General features: G+C 45.5%; 1 long non-coding RNA gene across 1 annotated transcript; it reads left to right on the top strand.

Moving 5' to 3' along the window:
- The first annotated feature begins 8,928 nt into the window (after positions 1 to 8,928).
- Positions 8,929 to 14,203, top strand: LOC309382414. Its single transcript, XR_014173669.1, has 2 exons — positions 8,929 to 10,638; positions 12,329 to 14,203. It is a non-coding gene; the product is annotated as an uncharacterized lncRNA (long non-coding RNA).
- Positions 14,204 to 14,440: the final 237 nt, after the last annotated feature.

Below are 14,440 nucleotides of genomic sequence, written 5' to 3'. Positions count from 1 at the left end.
GGGAAGGAATGAAGGGGAAAGAGAAGAAAAGGGAAGGGAAGAAATGAGTAGAAGAAAGAAAACATGTATGGAAGGAAGATAGATAGGTCAAGGGGATGGAGAGAAAAGGAAGGAGGAAGGGAAAGGAAGAAAAAGGAAGAAAGAAAATGGAAGGAAGGAAGGAAGGAAGGAACTTTATCTTTCACGCTCCTCTTAACATTTAACCCAAACCTGGGCCCATGCCGTGTACCGAGCCAATCTGTAAATCTCAAACAAACATCGTCTAGGGAGACCAGCCAAGTCAGAGCCCAGCTCTCCTGTCCTCTGTTTGAGGATAAATCTCTTGAAGAAATAAAGCAGGATTAATGATTAAACAGGAGAGATGAACACGATTTCCAAGGAGCCGTAAGCGCCAGTCAGAGAACTCTTTTCAGGCCACCTTTTTATTTTGTTTTATTTTATTTTTTTGGGAAGAGGAGGGGGCCTCCCAACCTCTCAGGAACCCAGCAGCCTTTCAAGTGATCCCTGCATCCTAAGTCAACAAACGCCATCCTTAGATCAGATATCTCAACTGGCCTCTTTCCCCCCCAGTTTCTAGCACTTGTCCCTAGTAAATGATTTCCTGTCGTGCCCTTAGAGTTGACTTTTGAGAAGGCCTGGATCCCCCCCACCCAGCCCCCTCCCCGCTCTTTTTTTTGGAGGCCGATGTGAGATGTTTGGTTTAGGTTGCTTCCCAGGGTCTCCCCAGCCCAAGTTATTCTGGGTTATTTGATAACCCATCTGTCCTGTCCTGGGGCATTTCCGAAGACCTCCTTCCTCGCCCAGTTTCATAGGGACAAATCAGGCTGTTCTTTGTTGATATGGAAGGACAATCCCCATGAGCAACGAGATTCCAAGAAGAGAAGTTGTGGAGGCCATTAAGTCCCAAGAAGAGGAGATGAAGTAAAGGACAAGAGTCTAAACCTTGTCAACTTTAAGGCCTGTGGACTTTAACTCTCAGAATTCTCCAGAAAGATACTTTGGGTAGTTCCTACTCCACACACCCTCTAAGGAGACCTGGATGGGGATAATATGTCTCTATTTTGTTGAAACATAACCCCTGATTCCTTATGCTGCTGGTTTAGAGGATTCATGCCTTGCTCAAGTTTCTCACACAAAAAAGCCAACACAGTTCTAGGCTCATAAACAGAGGAACAGAATCAAGATCACGTGAAGTGTTAATACCGCTTTATAAGGCCTTGGTAAGGCCAAACCTGGAGTACGGCATCCAGTTTTGGTCACCACGATGTAAAAGAGATGTGGAGACTCTAGAAAGAATGCCGAGAAGAGCAACCAAGATGGTTAGGGGACTGGAGGCTAAAACATATAAAGAACGGTTGCAGGAACTGGGTATGTCTAGTCTGATGAAAAGAAGGACCAGGGGAGACATGATAGCAGTCTTCCAATATCTTAGGGGTTGCCACAAAGAAGAGGGAGTCAAGCTATTCTCCAAGGCACCTGAGGGTAGAACAAGAAACAAAGAGTGGAAATTAATCAAGGAGAGAAGCAACTTAGAACTAAGGAGAAATTTCCTGACAGTGAGAACAATTAATCAGTGGAACGACTCCAGAAGTTGTGAATGCTCCAACACATGAAGAGATGGGACAACGATGTGTCTGAAATGGTATAGGATTTTCTGCCTAAGCAGGAAGATGGATTAGAAGACCTCCAAGGCCCCTTCCACCTCTGCTACTCTGTTCTCACTTGTTTCTCTGAAGGAAAGCATTTCAAGTAAGTTGGGTGAGTTCTTCCGCAGAGGTCAAAGGTTCGAGAGAGAGTGGTGTCCATCCAGGAATCACAGGGCCACAGTCCCAAATGACTGAAGCCATCCCTTTTCTCACTTGCTTCCAATCTGGCCCCAACTGATGGTCTCCAGATGTCCTTGGAAGTTCTCCATCCTGCTTCAAAGCAATGCCATCCCTCCCCTCCCCTCAAAAACTTTTGAGATAGACTTTTCTTTATTCCTTCTGAAAGGGCAAAAGGTCTCTTTCTCATTCCAGCCGCTGCAGATTGGAACGTCCCCATGAATTGTGTCCAACGGCTTACTCCACCCTGTCAAAAACATCATACTTTTTTGGGGTGCCCAATCCAGCAAAACCTTGGCCAACTGTGGCCGATGACACCCCATCGCCCATCTGCAGCCAGGCCCTCCCCCCACAAAGACATGGGTTGTTTTTTTCCCTCATCCATGCCCAAGAGTCATGTACCAAAGTTGGAACTTGACCGCAACTTTTACGGCCTTTCGGTGACCGGTTTTTCTCTCCATGTCGCACGGAAGGGAGGAGGACCTGAGATGTTCTACTCAGCTACTTTTCATAGGATTTGAAAAAAAAAATCCCTTCCAATTCTTTGCATTCAGCCTTGCTCCCTTGGCACGGGGTGGGTGGGTAAGGCTGGCAGCTCTTTTGGGGGCATCTGCACTCCCAACACGGTAACTGTGAAGGTCAGTTCCAACTCTGAAGAGGCGATGATGAATACGCTATTCTTGTGGGCAACTTCTTTCCTCCCCCCTCCTCTTCTTTTTCAGTGTTGACTCAGTGGGCATTTCCTGGCTTCAGAGAAAACACAGAGAATGGGACGCTTTGTCTTAGGCAAAACATCTTTAAAATGCAACATTTCCACCCTGCCATCCCTCGGCCCGCCTCGCTCCCCTCCTCCCTGTTTTATGGCCTTTGTTTGCCGGCATGTGTGAAGGAGGAACGGGGAGCTTTTCCTGGCTTGGGGCCACTGGCTTGGCACGGAAAAAAAAAACCACTGTATCAGGACGCATGTTAAGATGGTTGTTGGCGGACTTGGACGCTCAAAATACCTTTCAGGACTCGATCCGCGGTGTAGACGGAGTGCAGGGATGTGGCGAACACCACATTTTGCTGGTTCCCCAACAATATTTCTCAGCTCCGGTTTGGAGGCTGCTGCGAGATTTTATTCCGAGAAGCTTTCTCTCGGAAGTGGACTTCTTTCTTCCTGTCTTGTGGGTCAAGAGTTTATCCCAAGCGGAACCGTTTTGAGAAATCAGCGGGAAGTTGAGATTGAATCAGGGGTGAAATGCTACCAGTTTGGGCCAGTTCGCCTGAACTGGTAGTAAAAAATGCTACAGTTTGGCCAAACCTGCCAAGTTTCCAAACCAGTTTCCTGGTGGGGGCGGCATGGCCCCCCACCAATAATGCTGGCAGCAACCCCCCCTCGCACCACTGGATTGAATGGCAATAGGTCGAGAAGAGAAGAGGGAAGGGGGGGGGGTGTCTCTTTTTCTTCCCTTAAAGATCTTCAGGGGAACGAATATTGCTGCAATTTTTTATATAAAGGAGATATTTGTCATTTGGTTTCCTTCCTGGGCAGGGAGCGGTTTCCATCAAATAGGTTTAGGACAGCTTGCCATGGCACAATTCACCATGGCCAATTCCCCACAGCCAACTCAACATGGCCAAGTCATCATGGTCAACTAGCACGACCAAGTTACCATGGCGAAATCACCATGGTCAACTAGCCATGGCCAACTATTCATGGCCAATTTCCCACAGCCAAATCAACATGGCCAACTCACCATGGCCAACTCATCATGGACAATTCCCCATGGAACAACTGACTGGGGGACAATTCAACAATTCAATTCAAAATAATTTTAAAAATATTTGCATTTTTGTCATTCATAATTCATCTTGTCCCTCTTTCGGCATCCTTTCTTTATTGATTCTATTCCACTATTTCATGGCCAACTCTCCATGGGAAAAAGAGTTACACTCATATTAAAGAATCTTGAAAGAAAGGGTGCAACAGGAGGGACAAAATGAAATGTGTGAATGACCAAAATTAAAATAATATTTTCATTATTTGAAATAATGAAATCGAACTGGCCAACAGAGAATTGTCCGGTGGCAAGTTGGCTGCGTAGAGTTAGTCACAGCAAATTGGTCACGATGAATCATGGCAAGTTGCCCATGGCCAGTTGTCTCATTCCTCCAACAAATAGGGTTGAAAAAAATCAAGATGGATCCCTGGATGGAGAGAAAAACCAGGCGGAGCTTGGATCGTACCCTTGTGACAGCCATCTTGACCATCTTCTACAAACCTTCCTGCTTCTTAGAAAAAGTGGGCAGGCCCAGAAGGCATCACTGCATTTTCTTAGTTGCCAGCCTGCTTGCGTGATCCTGAAGAAGCTCAGGATCTGGTTTTTCTTGGCACACCAAAGCAGTTGGCCAAGAATAGCCCAAGTCTACAGACCACATGGCCAACTTATTGTAGTCAACTTGCTATGGCCAACTTGCTGCGGGGGAACAGTTACATCACGGGACAGGAGTTGCACAAATATCAAAGAAATCGTGGAATAGAATCAATAAAGAAAGGAAGAGGGAGAAGATGAAATATGAATGACAAAAATGAAAATAATTTTTTAATTATTTTGAATTGTATTGTTGAATTGTCCTGAAGTGAGTTGTTCCATGGGGAATTCTCCATGATGAGTTGGCCATGGTGAGTTGGCCATGTTGAGTTGGCTGTGGGGAATTGGCCATGAATAGTTGACCATGGTGATTTGGCCATGTTGAGTTGGCTGTGGGGAATTGGCCGTGGCTAGTTGATCATGATAAGTTGGCCATGGTGAGTTGCCCGTGGCTAGTTGACCATGGTGATTTGGCCATGTTGAGTTGGCTGTGGGGAATTGGCCGTGGCTAGTTGACCATGATAAGTTGGCCATGGTGAGTTGCCCGTGGCTAGTTGACCATGGTGATTTGGCCATGGGGAATTGGCTATGGGGAATTGGCTATGGGGAATTGGCTATGGGGAATTGGCTATGGGGAATTGGCTATGGGGAATTGGCCATGACCTGTTGACCATGGTGAGTTAGTTGTGGCGAGTTGTCCCATTCAGTCCCATTACAGTAGCAGGCTGGTTTCCTTCCCCTTCCCCTTCCTTGATTTGTAGCTGGGGAAAGGATCGAGGAGAAGGCATTTCCTGGTGATTAATAGCCCATGGAATGGAGTTGCGCCAGAGCGGTAACCCTGCCCTTTCACGGACCTTTCGGAAATGCTCTGTGGGTGAGCTGTTTTTGCTACACTCCAGCCTTGATGTATTGTCACCCTGAGAGGCATTTCTCCCTTTTCTTCCTTTTCTGTTCTGGTGGCTATTTCTGGGCCTCCCCAAATAGAGCCAGTGAGCTAGCTCTGTTGCTTTGTTCTCCTTCCTCCCAAGGGAGGAGGAGGTTTTCTGGCAAGAAGTCCTCCTGACAAAGGTTGGAGAGGATGCAAAAGAGTGGTTGGGTCAGCCTCACCTCCTGGCTAGGCAAGGATGGGGCAAGATGCAGATGGACTTCACAAACTACCTTCTGCTCCTTCTTCCTGTTGGTTAATCCAGCAAGTAAGCTGAGTCAGAAGTTCGTCTGGGGTTGAGGGAAGGTCATTTGACCAAATCTGATCAAGGAGAACCAGGTGGTTTCTTTCTTTGGACAACTGAATAATAGAATAACAGAGCTGGAAGGGACCTTGGAGGTCTTTTAGTCCAATCCTCTGTTCAAGCAGGAGAGAGACCCTGTACCATTCCAGACAAGTGGCTGTCCGGTTTCTTCTTAAAAACCTCCAGTGTTGGAGCATTCACAACTTCTGGAGGCAACTTCTGTTCCACTGATTAATTGTCCTCACTGTCAGGAAATTTCTCCTCAGTTCTAAGTTGCTTCTCTCCTTGATTAGCTTCTACCCATTGCTTCTCGTCCTACCCTCAGGTGATTCGGAGAATAGCTTGACTCCCTCTTCTTTGTGGCAACCTCTGAGATATTGGAAGACTGCTATCATGTCTCCCCTGGTCCTTCTTTTCATTAAACTAGGCATACCCAGTTCCTGCAACCGTTCTTCCTATGTTTTAGTCTCCAGTCCCCTAATCATCTTTGTTGCTCTTCTCTGCACTCTTTCCAGAGTCTCCACATCTTTTTTCACATTATGGCGACCAAAACTGGATGCCGTATTCCAAGTGTGGCCTTACCAAGGCCTTATAAAGTGGTATTAACATTTCACGTGATCTTGATTCTATCCCTCTGTTGATGCACCCTAGAACTTACTCTTGAATTCTGTTTTGTTATAGAGTCAAGATGAGCTAATGTGGGCTTCTTAGGAATTTCTCTGGAAGAAACAAACTCTAGAGGTCTTGACTTTTCAGGATCTGGCTGGTATTTGAGGCAGGAAAATGTGGTTTTTCCAGAGCCACATAATTTATAGTTGAGTGGAGAAATCACCCATCCTTCCTGCTGCTTTGAACAGGGGTGCCTCTCCAACCCGAACCAAATTTCTTTCGTCCTGTCATTGTCCAATTAATTTTCGCCAACCAAGAGTTGTAGGAATGGATTGGTGGGACATCGCTCCAAGAAAGGGTTTACTTTTGAAACTCAAATCCTGAGGCCCGTTCAGGAGACTCCGTTCAACGGAGGGGTGATAAATATCGCAGGCCAAAACCGGGAGTGTGTTTGCGAAGCAAAGAACGGCGAAATCGAACTGAAGTTGCTCCAAATTACTCTGGTGTGGAGTCTAAATGAAAACCAGCTGCTCTGCCTTTCCAAAACATTTTTTAAAGGGTTTTCAAAACATCACCTTGAGTTTGGGTTGAGTCCTGGAGCATCTGCTGGAGCGATTAGGGTGTCGCCGTTCCCAAGCTTGTAATCCTGATGGCTTGAGTTTCAGCCACTGGTAGGAATCAAGCTAATGCTGACTATTGAGGCATAATGTCGGCTTCATCCATTTCTGGTAAATTATCTGGCACGTGAGCGAAAGGACTGGACATTTACAAGCTGAATGGATTGGTTTTCTTGTTGTTGATGTTCTTCTTCTTGGATTTGGTCCAGCTGCTACAGCCAACAGCAATTTCCATTGGATTTGATGTGACTTGAAATTTGCTTCTGCTTGGCTCAAGCGAAGATAGAATTGGGCATTTAAAAAGAACACAACTTATTTTTCCATAGTATGTTTGGTCAATTGTTCAGTAATAGAGAGCCATGTGGTTTGGTGTGGAAAGCATGCGACCAGAATCGGGGAGATACAGATTCAAGTCACCCTTCACTATACAGAAGCTGCTTGGATGACCTTGGGAGACACAGATCCAAGTCTGCCCTCAATCCTACAGAAGCGCCTTGGATGACCTTGGGAGACACAGATCCAAGTCTGCCCTCAATCCTACAGAAGCGTCTTGGGAGACGCAGATCCCAGTCTGCCCTCAATCCTACAGAAGCTCCTTGGATGACCTTGGGAGACACAGGTCCATGTCCACTATCAGATGCTGCTTGAATGACTTTGGGAGATGCAGATTCAAGTCAACCCTTAGCCACATAGAAGCTCCTTGGAAGACCTTTGGAGACGCAGGTCCAGGTCCACCTTCAGCCACACCGAACCTTCTTGGGCGCTGGATCAGAACGTCTTGCTCAGCCTATCCTACTTCAAAGGGTTGTGCGGGGAGGGCAAGGGGGGGGGGAATGGCAGGAAAGATTATACCCCCTTAAACTCTTGGAGGAATCTCTTCTAATCTCCTAGGAGTGTTGGTAGAAAGGAGAAATAACTAGCATAATAATTATAATTATAATTAACATGCCCAAATTCACTAATTAAAAAAGTAAAGGTTCTCCTCACACATATGTGCTAGTCGTTCCCGACTCTAGGGGGCAGTGCTCATCTCTGTTTCAAGGCCGAAGAGCCAGCGCTGTCCAAAGACGTCTCCATGGTCATGTGGCTGGCATGACTCAACGCTGAAGGCACACGGAACACTGTTTCCTTCCCACCAAAGGTGGTTCCTATTTTTCTACTTGCATTTTTTTACATGCTTTCGACCTGCAAGGTTGGCAGAAGCTGGGACAAGTCACGGGAGCTCACTCCGTTACGTAGCGCTAGGGATTCGAACCGCCGAACTGCCAATCTTTCTGATCGACAAGCTCAGTGTCTTAGCCACTGAGCCACCGTGCCCCTATAATTCGCTAATTATATCCATCTAAAAAATGAGTTTCCTAGGGTAGAAGGCCTATGGTCACTCAGCTACAAATCTCAGCCTCCTTCATTGCTAACCAGGTTGACTGAATTTTTCTGGGAAAAATAAAACCGTTCCTCCTTCACTGATTTCAAACATTAATGGGATATTTCGGTTGACTTCAGGATTTGGAAGGACTTCAGGATTAAGACCGAATGCTGGTGAGCAGCCTGTTCTCGAGAGATGTTGAATTCGCATTATTCAGATTCCTGATGTCTTACAAATTTCAGAAGGAGATTTGACCTCGCAACAGCTCTTGGGCCAGAGGGGGGGAGAAATCACTCCACAGGCTAATAAACGTTTGGTAGTCAAAGCAATAAATCTTCTCTGATCCCAGGAATTTCTAAAAACAGTTCTTCGGAACTGTTATTATTTCCACTTCTGGACTGAACCAATATGAGCTCCGGGTGGCGAGAATGACAGGAGTTGACCTAGAAAATAATACTCTGCCTTAGCCACTGATTGGGGATTCAGAATCTTTCTCTGCCCCAAACTTCCAAGGTCACATTTTCATAACCAGACAGCAATCTCATAAGATCCCTAATGATTTGCTGGTATAGTGGTGATACCTTGTGCAAATAATAATATGGTCATAAGAATAGAATAAGAATAAGGATAGAAAATAGAATATAAAATAGAACAGAAAATAGAATAGAAAAAATAGAAAATAGAATAGAAAATAGAATAGAATAGAATAGAAAATAGAATAAAAAATAGAATAGAAAATAGAATAGAAAATAGAATAGAATAGAAAATAGAATAGAAAATAGTACAGGGAGGGGAGGGGAGGGGAGGGGAAGGGAAGAGAGAATCTATTGAGAATGGAATGGAAGAGAAAGGAAGAGAATCTATTGAGAATGAAAGGGGAGGGGAGAGAAGAGAATCTATTGAGAAGGGGAGGGAAGGGGAGAGAAGAGAAAAAGGAAGGATGGAGAATAGAAGAGAAGGGAAGAGGAGAGAAAAAGGAAGGACGGAGAAGAGGAAAGAAGAGAAGAGAAGGGAAGAGAACTCTTTATTGGCCAAGTGTGATTGGACACACAAGGAAATTGTCCCCGGTGCAGAAGCAATGACCGTATATGCAAACAACAGAGTAATTGGTTATACATCATAAATCCGAGTTGCAACCATTAATCATAACATGCCAACAAGCAGTGATAAATCATAGGATAGCAATAGGAGAAGCAAGTAGGAAAGATGAGAAGATGAGAAGGATAATAGCAACACAGCCTACGGCATGGGTAAATATCTTTAGGCCTGAAACAGCGCTGTGGGTATTAGATGTTCGACAGAGTGACAGTACGGGAGAAGAACTTCTTGGTGTCTAGTCCTAGTACTAATGCCTGATGCCACACTCGAGATGCTGAAATGTCTCGCTTAGGAATTTACAACCCCTTCTGAAGCCGTGTTTTACAAGGCAATAAATATTTCAGATATGGGCTCTCTGTTTGCCTATATCTGTGTTTCAGAGATTGGCCCACCAGGTGAGAATCAGATCCCGTGTGCCTCTTAGTCTCCTGATTTCCCCAGGATTAAGGATTTCAGTTGTTAGCCGCCTGTAAATGAAATAAGTTTATTAAGGGTGCAGAAGGAATCCAGGTTTTCCCATCGATATCTTAATGGGGAATATCTTTGGAGCTTTTTTTTTAAAGGAGTGTGCCATGGTTGGATAAACCTGGCTTAAACGGGGATTGCTGTGCTCTCTGCAAAATCATCTGGTTTATATTTGCTGCCTCCATCCAAGGGTACAATGGGGACCCCCAAGCATCCTGTTAAGGGGGTCTTTGGCCTGTGGATGAGTAACAAATCACTAAATTTAAGAGTCGGTGGTCTAAAAAACTAAGGAGAAATTTCCTGACAGTGAGAACAATTAATCACTTGCCTCCAGAAGTTTTACATGCTCCAACACTGGAAGTTTCTAAAAAGATGTTGGGTAGCCATTGGCCTGAAGTAGTGTTGGGTTTCCTGCCTAAGCAGGGGGTTGGACTAGTAGACCTCCAAGGTCCCTTCCAACTCTGTTATTCTATTCTATTCTATTCTATCTATTCTATTCTATTCTATTCTATTCTATTCTATTCTATTCTATTCTATTCTATTCTATTCTATTCTATTCTATTCTATTCTACTCAACCTTCAACTGTCAACTGTCAACTGTACATATTTAATTTTATTGTATCTTGTTATATTTTGTATGAACTGTACACCGCCCCGAGTCCCTTTCGGGAGAGGGGGCGGTCTAGAAGCATTAAATATTATTATTATTATTATTATTATTATTATTATTATTATTATTATTATTATTATTATTATTATTATTATTACTCTACTCTACTCTACTCTACTCTACCCTACCCTACCCTACCCTACCCTACCCTACGTTGCCTTGAACTGATTTACTTTTGGATGCTATTTGGAACCCTGACACACATTGTTGAATAGGAGAAGCCCTTCTGCAAAGCATGTCTGAAATGGCCACTCCTCCAATGTAAAAGCAAAGGAACATGGTGTTTTGGTGATATGTACTTGATTCTTTTGGCCTTCTCTTCTAGGGCACGGCTTCCGTCCTTCAACGTAGGTCCGACAAAGAGGAATATGTAGAAGTCGGGCGCCTGGGGCCATCCGATTATTTTGGTAAGCTCTGTGGAATGGAACAGTTCCGAAACACCCATAAATGTCAGCGTTGGCATTTATGGAAGAATTGGATCTGTCTATGCATGGCATTGGGGATTGCTGGAATTGTAGAGTTGCATATCCCTTGTTGGGCAGATCTAAGGCAGAGGTAGCATTCAGCCAGTTCTCTCCGGCTCCGCCTCACCTGCCCCAATGTAATGCACGACCACTGCGCATGCGCAGACGAGGCCCATGTGCTCCGATTTGCAAACCGGTAGAGTAGGTATGCGAATCCCACCTGTGGTCTAGGGGTCTTCTGATCACCTCTTGGATCCAGAGAGCTTTCAATCACCTTCCCAAGTCATTATGGAGGGTGTGTGTGTGTGTGTGTGTGTGTGTGTGTGTGTGTTATAGATCTGTCCTATCCCAACCACAGCAGTTGGGAATTATGGGACATTTCATCCACCCCACCTGCAGAACTCCATATTCGTGTTAGCTACCAAGGGCAACATCTGAGGTAAAAGTTTTAGACCGTGTACAAGGCGATGTGAGATAGGCATTCTTACGATGTCCTTTGAGGAGGGAGAAAGGTTCATAAGGAAGCAGGGAATAGCTCAGAGGAGAAAACTGAGGAGAAGACCTCAGCACGGACGACTGGGAAGAAATCAGACTATTGGATCAGAAAGGAAAAGGGGAATAGGAGAGAGGTCACCAACTTGTGGTCTGCGGGAAAATTTTGGTGATCTGTGAGAAAAAATATTTGCACTTTTTATATTGCGCTAAATCCGGGGTCCTCAAACTACTGGGATGGAGACATGCAATGAACGCTTGTGTTGCTGCAGAGAGTCTTCCCCTTTGGGGTCTTTTTGTGTAGGTCGGAGGGGGGCAGAAATTCCGACTTGGGGTCTGCTTCAGCCTCCTGGTGGGGGGCTTTGGGCGAAGGCGGGAGGGAAACGCCGCTGGTAGCGAAGAGCCGGTGGGCCTCGTTCCAGTGGGACTGCATCATGGCCTGGAACTGGCTGACCATCTCAGCCTGCTGAGCCTCCAGGCGCCGGTCCCTAGCCTTGCATTCCTGCAGGTCTTCCCTCTGCTTGGAAAGCCTATGCTCGTAGTCCTCAGTGAGGTGCTTCTGCTGAGCCTCTTTCTCAGTCAAATCCAATTTGAACTTAGGTGTTTGGCCAACTTTTTCTCCTGGGGGCTGCTTAGCTCCAGCAACTGCTTCCTGTTGGGGCCCTAAGGAGCCCAGGCGGGCAGGCGATGAGTGGCTAGGAGGGGAGGGGCGAGTAGAGGCTGGCGAGGTGCCCTTTGACGTGAGTGGCATTGAGTTGGCCATGCCCACCCAGTCACATGACTAACTAGCCACGCCCGCCCACCCAGTCCTTAGGCAAATCGTATTAGTAGTCCGCAGGATTTAAAAGTATGAATTGAGTGGTCCCTGAGGTCCAAAGGTTTGGGGACCCCTGAAATAGCAGTCAAGATAATAGGAATTTCAAGACGAGCAATCCTCCTCAAATTGTTCCACTCGTTCTTCCTTAGTGTATTTTAAGGATGGTGCCTGGGTTTCTTGCTCAAGTTTTGCCAAACAGGGCGGAACAATTGCCTGCTAAATTCCTGATCTGGAAATCGCTAACCATAGGAACCCGAGATCAAAGCGTGCTCCCCGGATGTGTACGGTGATGGTGACGTTACATTTTCTTCCCACTTTGTCCAGGGGAAATCGCCCTCCTGCTCAACAGGCCCAGGGCTGCTACCGTGGTGGCCCGCGGCCCCTTGAAGTGTGTGAAGCTGGACCGGCCCCGCTTCGAACGGGTCCTGGGCCCTTGCTCCGAAATCCTCAAGAGGAACATCCAGAGATACAACAGTTTCATTTCGCTCACGGTCTAGAGTCCTCTTTGGCTCCTCCTTTTACGTTTAAACCTGTGCACTTAAAAAAACAAAACAAAAAGGAAAGAAAGAGAGAAAGCAATCCATCTGGGGTCTTTCGTAGCCTTACGAAGGAAAGGAGAGGCACATTTATTTTACGCAGATGTTTTTCGGTGTTGACGTCCCGTGTATTAGGTGTTCAATCGCTGTGTATTGTTAAGAAGACAGCAGGTAGCTGGTTGTCAGTGATTTTTATGGAAAACCTTAGATTTTATTGTTCTGCACTTTGAATTGCACTCCCGATTTATGCCTCCCTGATTTCTCCAGACTTCTCACCACGCGATGTAACATTTCCAGATCTTTTAACTGTGCAGTGCAGAAACCACTTTGCGTTGTGCCTCAACGTTCCTTTCTCCTGGTTGTGCTGACAAACCACGTCCAAATCTCGCTTCTCTAGAACAACGTAGGGTACTCGTTTGGGACATTCTCATCTAGCGAGACTACATAACCCATGTTGTAATTGGGGATTGATGGCCCCATGGCCCCAGGTAGCATTGCAGAACTAGCCCATTAAGGCTTCCAGACATTGCCCCAAATAGCCATTTTAAAGGTGGCCTAAGGGACGTGGTTAGTGGCTCAGTGGCTAAGACCCTGAGCTTGTCAGATCAGAAAGGTTGGCGGTTCGAAACCCTAGTGCCGCATAACGGAGTGAGCTCCCATTACTTGTCCCAGCTTTTGCCAACCTAGCAGTTCAAAAGCACCTAAAAATGCAAGTAGAGAAATAGGAACCACCTTTGGTGGGGAGGTAACAGCGTTCCGTGCACCTTCAGTGTTGAGTCATGCCAGCCACATGACCACAGAGACGTCTTCGGACAGCGCTGGCTCTTCGGCTTTGAAACAGAGATGAGCAGCGTCCCCTTGAGTCGGGAACGACTAGCACATATGTGCGAGGGGAACCTGTACCTTTAAGGTAAAAATGATGAAATGCCCAACTGGAAAGAATAAAATGTTCTCAGTTGAGTTTGAACTCAAGAGAAAACCAACCCGTTTTCTTAGATTGTTTTTGTCTTGGCACAAAGCTCTCTGCATGCTGCTGATAGGCTATTGAAAGTCTGTTAAAGGCAAATGGAGACCTTTGACCTGGAAGGAATTGTGATGAAGCCCCATTGGGCATCAAATCATTCGCCCTCTATCTGGTTGACATTGACCTGAAGGAACCACCTTGGCCACTTGAGATACTCAACTAGCACCAAACCAGGGTTAAATTAGTGTTCAACAGTGTTTTTCCAACTTTTAAGATGTATGTGTAAACTTCAACTTCATGCTAGTGGAGGGTTTCTGGGAGTTGAAGTCCACACAATCTTAAAATAGCCAAGTTGAAGAACATTGGCATACCCCAATCAATCAATCAATCAGTCAGTCAGTCAATCAATCAATCCACACACATAATGTAAAATCTGTTTCCTGTAAAACGTGTCAGTATTCCATTCTCTGTATATTTTTTGAAGAAAGCTTTTCTTTGCAGTTAATATTTGTTTACACCATTCATTTTGCTTACCCTAATGTGATGCATGGGGGGGGGGGAGGAGGAAACAAAATAATTGTGACTGGAGAAATACGTCGTCAATCTTTGATCACTGCCATATGGTTGAGGGCCATTGGCCTCAGGGTCTAGAGAATCTAAGGTCTCAGCTCCAGGACTATAGTTTTACAGATATATATATATATATATATAAAACTTCTACAAAGATGAAAGAAGGGACCCTACTAAAATTGATGGAACCTGGGTTGAGTTGCCAAATCCATGGAGAATTAATTTAGGCATCCCTTCCCAATCCTATTGCCATAGGATTGCGGTTTTTCAAAATCTTCAGAACCAATATTAGAAGAAACATCCTTCTATCTAGTTGAAGAAGGGTACCAGGTAAGGAGAGAAGGTTCTGGGTTTCAAGTGCTCTTT

The sequence above is a fragment of the Natrix helvetica genome (assembly GCF_964273705.1).
Source record: "Natrix helvetica genome assembly, contig: HAP1_SCAFFOLD_414, whole genome shotgun sequence".
Lineage (NCBI taxonomy): Eukaryota > Metazoa > Chordata > Lepidosauria > Squamata > Natricidae > Natrix > Natrix helvetica.
This window is presented reverse-complemented; position numbering and strand designations above follow the sequence as displayed.